The sequence below is a fragment of the Apium graveolens genome, chromosome 10 (assembly GCF_009905375.1).
Source record: "Apium graveolens cultivar Ventura chromosome 10, ASM990537v1, whole genome shotgun sequence".
Classification (NCBI taxonomy): domain Eukaryota; kingdom Viridiplantae; phylum Streptophyta; class Magnoliopsida; order Apiales; family Apiaceae; genus Apium; species Apium graveolens.
Window position 1 is genome coordinate 113,003,928 of NC_133656.1, and position 14,338 is coordinate 113,018,265.

Consider the following 14,338-nt stretch of genomic DNA (forward strand, 5'->3'; position numbering starts at 1 on the left):
CAGATAGGCTCTGATACCACTTGTTAGGTCACACACACTGTAGAGGGGGGTGAATACAATGTATAGCACAATCAAATCGAACTTTAATAACTCAATTAACAGAAAACAAACTTTATTCAAAACAATAAACTCTGTTATAGTATGGAACTGTTCTCTCTCAGTGATGAACAACTATCACGAGAGCTGCTAGGGTTACAATGAATAATCTTCTCGATTGTGATAACACTTATAGTGTAAACCCTATGTCTGTGTTTATATACTACACAGTTACAAGATAATCGCTAATTGATATGGAATATAATTCTGCTTCCTAAAATATATCAATCAGATATCTTTTCTTCCAAGTATTCTATTCTTCATAGAATCCCTTCTTCATGCATATCTCTTCTTATGTTTGTCTCAATCTTCTCTTCCTGTGAATCAACTGCCTTCCTTATATGAACGTTTCCTTTAAGTCCTGATATTATCTTCTGATAAATATCTTCTGAACCTTAAGTACTGATGACTTAAGTTCTGACTTCAGTATAAGTGCTGATTTCAGTTAAGTACTGATTTGTCCTGTTTAAGTGAGATCTGTAGACTAAACATAAATCACATTAGTCATGACATTATCAAATATATCTAACAAGATAGTATCAAAGAAAAAATGTCAACCTGAATCAGTTTTGAGGAAAAATACCAATTCTGATGATGATGAACAAGAAAAGGAGACCTCTGATGCAGTGAAAGTTGATGCTGTGAAGTGTTAGTGTGTGTGCCCTAGAGATAACACTATTATGTTTATGTTATGAAATATTTGGATTATTAATTATGATTCTATGGATTATTCTTTAGTAATTTATTATATCTTTATTTTTTGCGATAAAATGTTAGATCAATAAATGTCCTTGGAATATGATATGTAAATCTATATCTCTAAGTACGTGACTTAGAAATGAGATTATGAAAATAATATTAATATTTCTCAAGGTCCCTAGTCAAGTATTATTGTTAAGGGATGATAATAAATACGTTGAGACTAGTGTGTTTGTTGACTGATGATCACATCTCATTGATCATAGGTATGGTGATACTAAAGTCAAAACACAGACACATGTATTAAATACATGGTGCTGGATTGACCCGTTGTGAGATACTACAATTTTAAAGTGTCATAAATTATTCTCACAGTGATAATGATGTATTGGTCCTTGGACCTGAAATCATTATATTTTTATACGAGAATCAATATACTTTGATACTATTGAAAGTTATCCTTGACCGGGTAATCATAAAAGTAGACATTGGGTATATTGTGAATCGCATGAGAAATATGAATGATCTAGATGGGATTTAGCCCTCCTATATTAAAGGAGTTATATTATTGGCTTCTTGATTGAATAAGACTATAAAATGTATGGCGGTGCTCATATACTGATTTATTTAATAGTTTACTCACTGATCAAGAAAGAAGTATTAAACGTTAACAGAAGATGACACAATGCATGCCTCGAGTTTGATCTATAATATAAGGATAAAGGGATTATATTACATTATACATTATTCACGAAAGGTTTAATTGAATCACCCATTATTATTATTACTTGGGGAGCAATGATGTATTACTAGATGTCACTCATCGTTTATAATTTTATTATTTGAAAATAAATTATTACCAACGTAATAATAACCTAGAGGGTCACACACAAAGAACGTTTAAAACGGAGTGTTATTAAAATTATGAATTTAAATATTTTATTATTATTATAACGACTCGTGTATATTCTTTTATTTTTATTATATTTAAAGTGTAATAAAGGTTTAAATAATTAAATAAAAGTGTGTAATGGTTTTGGCAGCAGTTATTAATTTTTATTTAATTATTTGTGATCTGTTGATATGTGGGATTGAATTGTGTGATTTATTAGTGTGTTATGCGATTTTATTTCGCTTGTAAAAGTGATTTTATTGCAGTTTTAATTCCATAAATATTTGGATGATTTCTAAAATTGGTTTTATAATCTTATAATTTCAATAATTATTTTTAGGGCTCTATAAAATTGAGAAATCAATATTTATTAATTATTTATTTTAGGTGATTTTCTGAGTGTGTTTATTGGTAAAATCCATATTTAATTCAGGAAATCTTCAAAAATCATGAAAATTATATTTTAGTAAGTTCGTATTATTCAAAGAATTTTAAAATTATTTTGGAAATTTTCAGGATTTGTTTCACCACGCGTCGTTTCTTTATGTGTTAAAAACCGGGTACCAAGTGTACCTTAAGAATTGTTTTAAAAATTTCGAAAATTATGTTTTTGTAAACTTCGGGATATTTATGACATTTTGATATTATTTTCGTAATTTTCTGAAATCATTTTTCGTACACCTAGATTCATTAATTTTAAAATTCTCGGGGCAAAGCGCTGCAGCAGGACACATGTTGATTTTTCGTTACTTGTTTGATACGTGTCAGGAGGGGAGTTAAAGAAAAAAAAATAAACTACAAGGGGGTTTCCCCTTTTCTTTTTGTTCCTCGGCTATGTTGACTCTCTCTCTCTTGTCTCGATCCTCCTCCTCTCTTCGTTCTTCTTCCTGTTGCTCGTTCCGGTCGCTTGTTTCCGGCTTATTTCCGGTGAGCCGCCGCTTATGCTTGGCTTGGCTGTCTATTTTGTTGCATGTATATATATATATATGTATATATATACCTTGTGTATATATATATGTGATATGTGTTTTGACTGTGTGTGTGTGTGAGTTGGTGTTGTGTGTGTGTGGTGTGGCTGTGTCTTTTCCGGCCATCCCTGTGTTTGCTTGTTGTTTGCTGCTGTTCGATGGTGGCGCATTCCGCGCGTGCTCCCCTGTTCTGTTACTTGTATTTGGTTCGATTGGTTTGAATTAATTTGTATTACTTGATTAATTTCAGGGAATTATGATACAGTTCGTGATATAAATAATTTCGTGCTATTAATTTTAGTCGAATAAATCGGTGTAATTTATTTGAAAACCCATAACATAACGGGAACCAATAAATTGTACCACCGTTGAAGATGAACTTCGGTGAGTCAACTGTGGACGGTGATGACGATGTTCTGAGTCCTAAATGTTATTAATAAACAAAATAATTTACGAAAATACTTTCGGATTTAAATAATTAATTACGAATTGTATTGTGGTATACGTTGTGAAATGGTGTTGCGAATTGAGATTGTGAATTGTTGTGAAATTTGGATGTCGATCACGATCGACGGGTAGTCTTATAAACAAAGGAGTTGCTGCCAAAATTTTCTAAAAATGTATTTGTAAACGTACGTATTTATATTATACGTGTTACCGCTATTTATGTTCGAGTTACGTGATTACGTGATTATGTGTATAATAACTATAAGAGTCCGGTTATCGGATTGGGTTATTAAGATTTGAGGATATCAAGCATGTCGGTATAACTGAATAGGTTATTCTGTATTTGTAGATCCCAGTCAAGTTTCCCCAAGACTGAAGTCAGCATGGAAGCTACTTAGGGTTTTGTAAAGCATTGCAAGGAAAGTACCCCTGACCATTCTTTTATGGTTCAGTACGTATGAATAGCTAAATGTTTTATTCTCGTAATGGAACATAAATGTTTTAAGTTACGTATCCCCTGGAGTTATAAATCACTATTTTCAAATTATTTTGGGGAAAAGTAACTTCGAAAGGTACCTATCTCGAATGAAATGATTTGCAAACTGGATTTTTATATGTGTGCTGGTAAAATAAATGATTTTGAAATGAGATAGGTACAAATAAAACGATCAGATATGGGATACATAGGGGCCAGAGTAGGCCTATTGAGGTGGCGTAAGAGGCTAATTCGGTTGCGCGCATTATATAACCGATTAGTCCAGCAGGTCAGAGATCTAGCTAGTCTCTGAGTTCCGGAATAGGAAAATGGGATGGCAGTTAGAGCCGTCTGGTGTTGATAGCCTGATCAGCTGTCTTCACATATCCGTTATGTCTCTGATTCGGATTTGTGATTCCCGTAAGGGTATAAGTAGTTGATACAGCGGTTTTATAAATGTGAATAACATGCTAAAATTGGACTCTGGTATTTACACAGCACACTACTACGTTGTTTTGATAAAGCATGCTAGTTATTAATATCCAGTTATCTTCGATTTTCATTATATAATGTTGATATCATGATTACAGCTCTGTTCCTATTATTGTTACATTACTGTTTTTATTCGGTTATTCATATGTTGGTACTGCTGAGCGATTATGCTCACCCTTACAAACTGTTATGTATATCTCGCAGATGCCTAGAAGACCAGTCAGACACACCCATGTTTCCGCCCCTTCAAGACCCGGCTCCTCTGAGGTAGTTTATGTTAGACCATGAGGTCTGATCAGTTGCTGAATAAAGTTAGAGTGTGTTAGATGTTGAATAAATGGTTTTTAATAATGTGAACCTGTATCATACTTGAACCTGGATCGGATCTTGGTTTGGGGTCAAGTTAGTATATTTTAATAATAATCTTGTTATTTATATTTTGGTAATTGTGTTTGGTGACGTCAACTCCTGACCCCAGGGTTGAGGCCATCACAGTTGGTATCAGAGCTACAGGTTCAAGTCCCTGATCCAGGTTAGCGATTGTGTCGAATAGGTGATAACGTGAGTCTTTAGGTGTGAGTCAACAACTCATATAGAGGAGCAAACCTTTAGAGTCAGTCGAGGGTTCCGACGGCATTACCCTGGCATCTATTAAATGTTTTGATAGAATTGCCTTGACCCGGTTGTGTCTTCCCTTTATATTTATTATGTTGACAGTGGCCTATTACGATTTTGAGTTCTCCATCTCGGGAGAATCCCTCTGACTCGGATAGCTCAGATTCTGAGAGGACCCTGGATGTTGTTGCTGAGGAGACCCCTATGCCTCCTCCACTAGTCCCTTCCCTTGTGCCGAGAGACACCCCTGGACCTGGTACTCGTCCCCGTTGGGTACATAGGTCTGTGTCTGCCGTTAGGGATTTTCCTCCTGGCTGTGGTCCCAGTTCTTCCTCAATGAGACCTCCAGTACCTCCTGTGGCCCCTAGTGGTACTTCTTCATGGATCCTTTACCATGTTCACCGAGCGGTGAATACTTCCTTTATCAAAGATTAGAGTCTGGGATTGGCTGCTCAGTTTGATCAGATACCTATTGCACCTTTCCAGGTCATTTCTGCCCCTTCCCCTGAGGTGCGGGCCCGTGTGCGAGCATTGACCCAGATGGCTGTTGAGAGGGCTAGATCTGTTGACCATTTCATTAGCTCAGAGTTTAGAGTTGTATAGTATCAGGACCTAGTGAACTGGCTAGTGTTTGAGCTAGGTTCCATCGGTGGCAGTGGTAGTGGTTAGACCAGGGTTGTAGAAGAGAAATACAGAGCTCAAAGTTGACTTCCAGGAGTTCTGTAGTTGTTTACCTTGTATATGTATAATATGTTGTGATAGTTTGTAGTAGGCGGGGCTGCTATGACAGCCAATTTTGGTGTGTATTCGGATGGTTTCTTTTCAGTTGGATTTTCAGTTGTACTAGTTGGATTCTGTTGGTTATTGTATTGTAGCTGCTTTATTTCATTGTTCAGCTTTTATACATTGTGCATTGCTATTATTGTTGTTGTTATTATTATTGTTGTTTCTTTTACTGGAATTTTTAGATTATAATCATTCACTCAGGCTGGATCCAATTAAACTGGGGATGAGGATATTATCTTAGTGGCAACGCTCTCCTGACGCATAAATATAAACTGCTTGGAGCAATCCATTTTCTTATATATGACTGTTATGTTTCAGGAGATGCCACTAAAGAGAAACTCTCAACCCAATAATGGATCTGCTGGGGATCCTTCCATGAGTGAATTGATGAATTTACTGCGTCAACAGTCTACACAGCTGGCCCAACAGCAACAACAATTCCAGCAGCAACAATAATTGCAACAACAACAACAACAGCAACAACAGCTCGTACAACAACAACAGCAAATCCAACAACAGCAACTACAAATCCAGCAGCAGCATGAGATGAGGGGGACAAATCAGGGTGTTAGTTTCAAGTCTTTTCAGGTAGTAAAGCCCTCAGAGTTTAAAGGAGAAGTAGATCACGTTGCTGCCAGGATATGGTTAAAGGAGATGAAAAAGGCGTTTGCACTAACCAAGGTGAGTGAGGATTTAAAAATGGATTATGCTAGTTATTTTCTGAAGAATGATTCGAATTATTGGTGGGAATCTACGTGAGCCCTAGAAGGAGAAGGTCCAGTTCTATGGGCCAGATTCACAGAGATGTTTTGGAGAAATACTTTCCGGACTGTCTCTAGAGTAAAATGGAATTTTTGGAATTGAAGCAAGGAGATAGGAGTGTTACGGAATATGAAGCGAAGTTTACGGAGTTGGCCCGTATAGCACCGGAATATGTGAGTTCGGAAGCTCAACGAGCGAAGCGGTTTCAACAAGGGTTGAAGCCAGAAATAAGGAGTTGAGTTATAGCTTTACAACTCAAGACATATACTTCGGTAGTTCAGGCTACCCTAGTGATAGAGAGTGATCGGAGGTTAGCTGCAAAGGAGCAGGGTGAGAAGAATAGGAAATTTGAAAGTGGACCTGCTAGGTCAGAATCAGGAATAGCAAGTTGGAAGTTCCAGTGTTGGTATGGAAAGAATAAGAATAACAGGTTCAAGAGGCAGAATTTTCCCCAGGTTAGACCCAATACTACTTCAGTTAACTCTGCCCCGACGAGGGTTAGTAAGCCAGTGGTTGATTGTAAGACGTGTGGGAAGAAGCACAGTGGACAGTGCCGAAAAAATATCAACTATTTTAAGTATGGATAGAAAGGTCATTTTCCATGGAGTGTAAGTCTGAGATTCAAGGAGTAACTTGTTTTAGTTGCGGCAAAGTGGGACACATAGCTAGGAATTGCAAGTCGGTGACCCAAGGTAATGTTGGAAGGAGTGTGTCCCAAGGACAAGCAACTAATACTGCTAGAGCTAGGCCTTTTAAGATGACCAAGAAGTCTCTAGTTCATGATTCCGATGTGGTTGCAGGTACGCTTTCTCTTAATTCCGTACCTGTTAACATTTTGTTTGATTCGGGAGCGTCCAAATCTTTTATATCTGTGAATTGTGTGAATAAAATGCAATTGATGTTGGAAGACCTAGAAGAACCTTTGACCATAGAAGTGGCTAATAAAGATAAAGTACTCGTAAGTCAATTTTGTCCTAGATGTTCCCTAGAGATTTCAGGGTATATGTTCCCCGTTGACTTAATACCCTTCGAGTTGGGAGACTTTGATATTATTTTAGGTATGGATTGGTTGTCTCTATATAAGGCGAATATTGACTGTAAGAAAAAGAGAGTTGTTATTTACACCCCAGATAATAAAAGGATCAGCTACCAAGGACAGAGATAAGATAGAAAGTTCCTTTCAGTAATGCAAGCAAAGAGATTGTTGCGGCAGGGATGTGAGGCGTATTTGGCTCATGGGGTGGATACGAAGAAAGAGACCCCTATTTTGGATGAGATTCCCATAGTGAGAGAATTCGCTGACGTTTTCCCAGAAGAGTTCCAAAGATTGCCACCTGATCGAGTGATAGAGTTCTCCATTGATTTGATCCCTGGAGCTGAACCAGTTTCTAAGGCTCTATACAGGATGGCCCCAATGGAAATGAAAGAATTGGCTAAGCAACTTCAAGAACTATTGGATAAGAGAGTCATTCGACCCAGTGTTTCTCCGTGGGGTGCTCCAGTGCTATTTGTGAAGAAAAAGGATGGAAGTATGAGATTGTGTATTGACTATAGAGAGTTGAACGAGTTGACGATAAAGAATAAGTATCCTTTGCCACGTATCGACGATTTGTTTGATCAACTTAAGGGAGCATGTTACTTCTCAAAGATTGACTTAAGATCTGGCTACCACCAATTGAAGATAAATCCTGAATATATCCTCAAGACTGCATTCAGAACAAGGTATGTCCATTATGAGTTTCTAGTGATGTTGTTTGGATTGACGAATGCGCCATCGGCTTTTATGGATTTAATGAATATGGTATATAAGGAGTTCCTAGATGAGTTTGTTATTGTATTTATTGATGACATCCTCATATATTCAAAGAATCTAGAAGATCGTGCAACGCATCTATGGATTGCTCTTCAGAAGTTAAGAGAAAAGCAACTATATGCAAAGTTATCCAAGTGTGAATTTTGGTTGACAGAAGTGCAGTTTCTTGGACATATGGTGAGTAAGGAAGGTATTAAAGTAGACCCAGTAAAGATTGAAGTTGTATCAAATTGGGAGCAACCGAAGACACCGACGAAAATAAGAAGTTTTCTTGGATTAGCGGGATATTATCAAAGGTTTGTGAAAGATTTCTCAAAGATTGCATCCCCATTAACCAAATTGACCAGGAAGAATGAGAAGTTCGTGTGGACGGAAAAGTGTGAAGAGAGTTTCCAGGAATTAAAATGGAGATTAGTGACGGCTCCAGTATTAGCATTTCCAGATGAGACGGGAAACTTTGTGATCTATAGTGATGCTTCTTTGAAAGGATTGGGTTGTGTGCTAATGCAGCATGACAAAGTTATTGCTTATGCCTCTAGACAGTTAAAACCTCATGAGCAGCAATATCCAGTTCATGACCTTGAGTTGGCAGCTATAGTGTTTGCTCTGAAGTTATGGAGTCACTACTTGTATGGAGAGAAATGCGATATTTATACAGATCATAAGAGCCTGAAGTACATATTCACGTATAAGGATTTGAATATGAGACAGAGAAGGTGGTTGGAACTGATTAAGGACTACGATTATTCGATTAATTATCACCCAGGTAAAGCCAATGTGGTGGCTGATGCCTTGAGTAGAAAAGAAAGGTTGAATATGATTAAGATTGCGGAGGAACTAGCACAAGACTTGGAAAGAATGGAGATTGAGGTCCGAGTACCTAGTGAGAATCAAGAGAAACTATATGAAGTTACTTTCCAGCCGGCATTGATGGAAAAGATCATAAGATGTCAAGAAGGAGTTATGGAGCAAGAGTTGGATACTTTGACGGGAGAAGAGTTGTGTACTCAAAAGGATACTCAAGGTTTATATAGATTTTCATCCAGAGTTTGGGTTCCTAATGTAACGGAATTGAAGAATGAAGTATTACACGAAGCGCATAACTCTAGGTTTTCTATCCACCCTGGTAGTACTAAGATGTACCAAGACTTGAAGAGAAACTTTTGGTGGCCAGGAATGAAAAAGGATATTGCCAATTGGGTAAGTAAGTGTCATGTGTGTCAAACGGTGAAAGCAGAGCATCAATGACCAAATGGATTGTTACAACCTTTGGAGATTCCCCAATGGAAGTGGGAAGAGATTGCTATGGATTTTGTAGTAGGATTTCCAAGGACAAAAGCAAATCATGACGCTATTTGGGTAATCATTGACAGATTGACTAGGTCAGCGCAATTTCTTCCGATCAATGAAAGATATTCGTTAGAAAAGCTAGTTAAGTTAACTTGGATGAGATAGTTACCAAACATGGAGTGCCTGTGTCTATAGTGTTAGATCGAGACCCAAGATTTAATTCCCGGTTCTGGACTAAATTCCAAGAGTGCCTAGGAACAAAGTTAAATATGAGCACTTCTTATCATCCTCAAACGGACCGCCAAAGTGAAAGAACGATTCAGACCATAGAAGATATGTTGAGAGTTTGTATTTTGGATTTTAAGGGTAATTGGGATGAACATCAACCTTTGATTGAGTTCTCGTATAATAATAGCTAACATGCCAGTATCGGGATGCCGCCTTACGAAGCTTTGTATGGACGTAAGTGTAGATCACCGTTGTATTGGGATGAGGTAGGAGAAAAGAAAGTGTTAGGTCCCGAGTTGGTTCAGCAAACCAGAGATGCCATAGTGTTGATTCGGAAAAGGTTAGAAGTAGCCCAAGATAGACAGAGAAAGTATGTAGATTTACATAGGAAGGATATGGACTTCGAGATAGGAGCTCTGGTGTTACTAAAGGTATCACCTTGTAAAGGGTTAGTATGATTTGGTCAGAAGGGTAAACTTAGCCCTAGATTTATAGGACTCTTTGAGGTTTTGAAGAAAGTGGGAAAGGTTTTCTACGAAATAGCATTACCACCGCAGTGGCAACACATTCATAATGTGTTCCACGTGTCTATGTTGAAGCCCTATATTCCTAGTTCGAATCAAGTCATAGAATATGAACCGATTGAGCTTCATCCAGATTTGTCCTATGTGGAACAGCCGATCCAAATCCTAGACCGTAAAGAGAGAGTCCTTAGAAATAAGTCGATCCCCATAGTGAAAGTCTTATGGAAAAATCCTCGAGGAGAAGAGTCTACTTGGGAATTAGAGTCAGACATGCTTGATTAATATCCTCATTTGTTTAGCTAAGTCAGATTCTGGGGACAGAATCTTTTTAAGGGGGGAAAGATATAACGACTCGTGTATATTCTTTTATCTTTATTATATTCAAAGTGTAATAAAGGTTTAAATAATTAAATAAAATGTGTGTAATGGTTTTGGCAGCAGTTATTGATTGTTATTTAATTATTTGTGATCTGTTGATATGTGGGATTGAATTGTGTGATTTATTAGTGAGTTATGCGATTTTATTTCGCTTGTACAAATGATTTTATTGCAGTTTTAATTCCATAAATATTTGGATAATTTCTAAAATTGGTTTTATAATCTTATAATTTTAATAATTATTTTTAGGACTTTATAAAATTGAGAAATCAATATTTTATTAATTATTTATTTTAGGTGATTTTCTGAGTGTGTTTATTGGTAAAATCCATATTTAATTCAGGAAATCTTCAAAAATTATGAAACTTATATTTTATTAAGTTCGTATTATTTTGAGAAATTTAAAATTATTTTGGAAATTTTTGGGATTTGTTTCACCGCGCGTCGTATCGTTATTTGTTAAAAACCGGGTACCAAGTGTACCTTAAGAATTGTTTTAAAAATTTTGAAAATTATGTTTTTGTAAATTTCGCGATATTTATGACATTTTGATATTATTTTCGTAATTTTCTGAAATCATTTTTCGTACACCTAGATTCATTAATTTTAAAATTCTCGGGGCAAAGCTCTGCAGCAGGACACGTGTTGATTTTTCGTTACTTGTTTGATACGTGTCAGGAGGGGAGTTAACGAAAAAAAATAATACACTACAAGGGGGTTTCCCCTTTTCTTTTTGTTCCTCGGCTGTGTTGTCTCTGTCTCTTGTCTCGATCCTCCTCCTCTCTTCGTTCTTCTTCCTGTTGCTCGTTACAGTCGCTTGTTTCCGGCTTATTTCCGGTGAGCCCCCGCTTATGCTTGGCTTGGTTGTCTATTTTGTTGCATGTATATATATACCTTGTGTATATATATGTTGTGACTGTGTGTGTGTGCGCGTTGGTGTTATGTGTGTGTGGTGTGGCTGTGTCTTTTCCGGCCATCCCCGTGTTTGCTAGTTGTTTGCTGTTGTTCGATGGTGGCGCATTCCGCGCGGGCTACCCTGTTTAGTTACTTGTATTTGGTTCGATTGGTTTGAATTAATTTGTATTACTTGATTAATTTCAGGGAATTATGATTACAGTTCGTGAAATAAATAATTTCGTGCTATTAATTTTAGTCGAATAAATTGGTGTAATTTATTTGGAAACCCGTAACATAACGGGCACCAATATATTGTACCGCAGTTGACGATGAACTTCGGTGAGTCAACGGTGGACGGTGATGACGATGTTCTGAGTCCTAAATGTTATTAATAAATAAAATGATTTACGAAAATACTTTCGGATTTTAATAATTAATTACGAATTGTATTGTGGTATACATTGTGAAATGGTGTTGCGAATTGAGATTGTGAATTGTTGTGAAATTTGGACGTCGATCACGATCGACGGGTAGTCTTATAAACAAAAGAGTTGCTGCCAAAATTTTCTAAAAATGTATTTGTAAACGTACGTATTTATATTATACGTGTTACCCCTATTTGTCTTCGGGTTACGTGATTACGTGATTATGTGTATAATAACTATACGAGTCGGGTTATCGGATTAGGTTATTAGGATTTGAGGATATCAAGCATGTCGGTATAACTGAATAAGTTATTCTATATTTGTAGATCTCAGTCGAGTTTCCCTAGGACCGAAGTCAGTGTGAAAGCTACTTAGGGTTTTGTAAAGCGTTGCAAGGCAAGTACCCCTGACCATTCTTTTATGGTTCAGTACTTATGAATAGCTAAATGTTTTATTCTCGTAATGGAACAGAAATGTTTTAAGTTACGTATCCCCTGTAGTTATAAATCACTGTTTTCAAATTGTTTTGGGGAAAAGTAACTTCGAAAGGTACCTATCTCGAATGAAATGATTTGTAAACTGGATTTTTATATGTGTGCTGGTAAAATAAATGATTTTGAAATGAGATAGGTACAAGTGTTTTGAAAACTGGATAAAACGATCAGATATGGGATACATAGGGTCCAGAGTAGGCCTATTGAGGTGGCGTAAGAGGCTAATTCGGTTGCGCACATTATATAACCAATTAGTCCAGTAGGTCAGAGACGTAGCTAGTCTCTGAGTTTCGGAACAGGTAAATGGGATGGCAGTTAGAGCCGTCTGGTGTTGATAGCCTGATCAGCTGTCTTCACATATCCGTTGTGTATCTGATTTAGATTTGTGATTCCGGTAAGGGTATAAGTAGTTGATACAGCGGTTTTATAAATGTGAATAGCATGCTAAAATTGGACTCTGGTATTTACACAGCACACTACTACATTGTTTTGATAAAGCATGCTAGTTATTGATATGCAGTTATCTTCGATTTTCATTATATAATGTTGATATCATGATTACAGCTCTGTTCCTATTATTGTTACATTACTGTTTTTATTCCGTTATTCATATGTTGGTACTGCTGAGCGATTATGCTCACCCTTGCAAACTGTTATGTATATCTCGCAGATGCCTAGAAGACCAGTCAGACATACCCATGTTTCCAACTCTTCAGGACCCGGCTCCTCTGAGGTAGTTTGTGTCAGACCATGAGGTCTGATAAGTTGCTGAATAAAGTTAGAGTGTGTTAGATGTTGAATAAATGGTTTGTAATAATGTGAACCTGAATCATACTTGAACCTGGATCGGATCTTGATTTGGGGTCAAGTTAGTATATTTTAATAATAATCTTGTTGTTTTTATTTTGGTAATTGTGTTTGGTGACGTCAACTCCTGACCCCGGGGTTGAGGTCGTCACAATTATTAATTCCAATTTAGTTATTAAATTAATTATGTGAGACTTGATTAATTGTATATATATTAGAATTCAAATTTAATAATAATATAAATCCAAAATCAGAATGGGTCTTTTTAGAAGCCCATTAGGTTTAGATTTAGGGTTAGGCACTAATCATCTCTCCCCTATATATACATTAAGATGTATATTTTTAGGGTTAACAGTTCAATCACGTTTTACAGAAAATCCTTAGCATCTCTACATCTAAGAGAGGCTATAGAGAGAGAGAGAGAGAGGCAACCAAATCGGCTAGTACCGGCTCTGGTGATCGTTAAACGATCAGAAGTTCGTATGGATACCTTGGAGAGCAGATCTTCGGAAGGAGGGATGTTGTGATTCATCAAGATCAGATCTTTCACTATAATCAGAAGGAAAGCTTTATTTAAGGTACATGATCTTATTCTCCATAACTATCCAGTCATTATACATAGATCCTGCGGTAGGGATTCGATTTTATTATTTTTGCATTGCCTTTTATATCATGAATTCCTAACAATGGTATCAGAATTATATGTATAATGGGATGATTTGGTTACGTGTTTGACAGTTTTTCAATATATTGAATCAGATCTGCCATGTATGTATATTAATACTGTTTATGTGTGAGATTTCATATGCATGTTGATATGTTGATTAATGATCAAACTGTTATATAGAGTTTTCTGTATATTCACGTGATGTTTATGTATATGATGATACTAGCACGTAATATTTTGCCATGACTGATCAGTATGTAATTTGTCTGTTGTACTTGATGTCTGGTTTATAGATACTGATCTAAACTATTGGGCAGATGGTGTATTGATATGATATGTTAAACAGGGAATGACTAGTATATATATGATACATACTTCTGAAACTACATATGATGCAGTAGGGGTAGAGACTGGTTCAGATATGATCTATAGTTCTGAAATTGAGATTTTTGTACTAGACTGGTCTTCCGTTGATGCAAGGAACTGATTATCCGTTGATGGATTTATCCATTGATAGATTTATCCATTGATGGATTTATTAGTTGATGGATTTATCCGTTGATGGACTTATCAGTTGATGGAT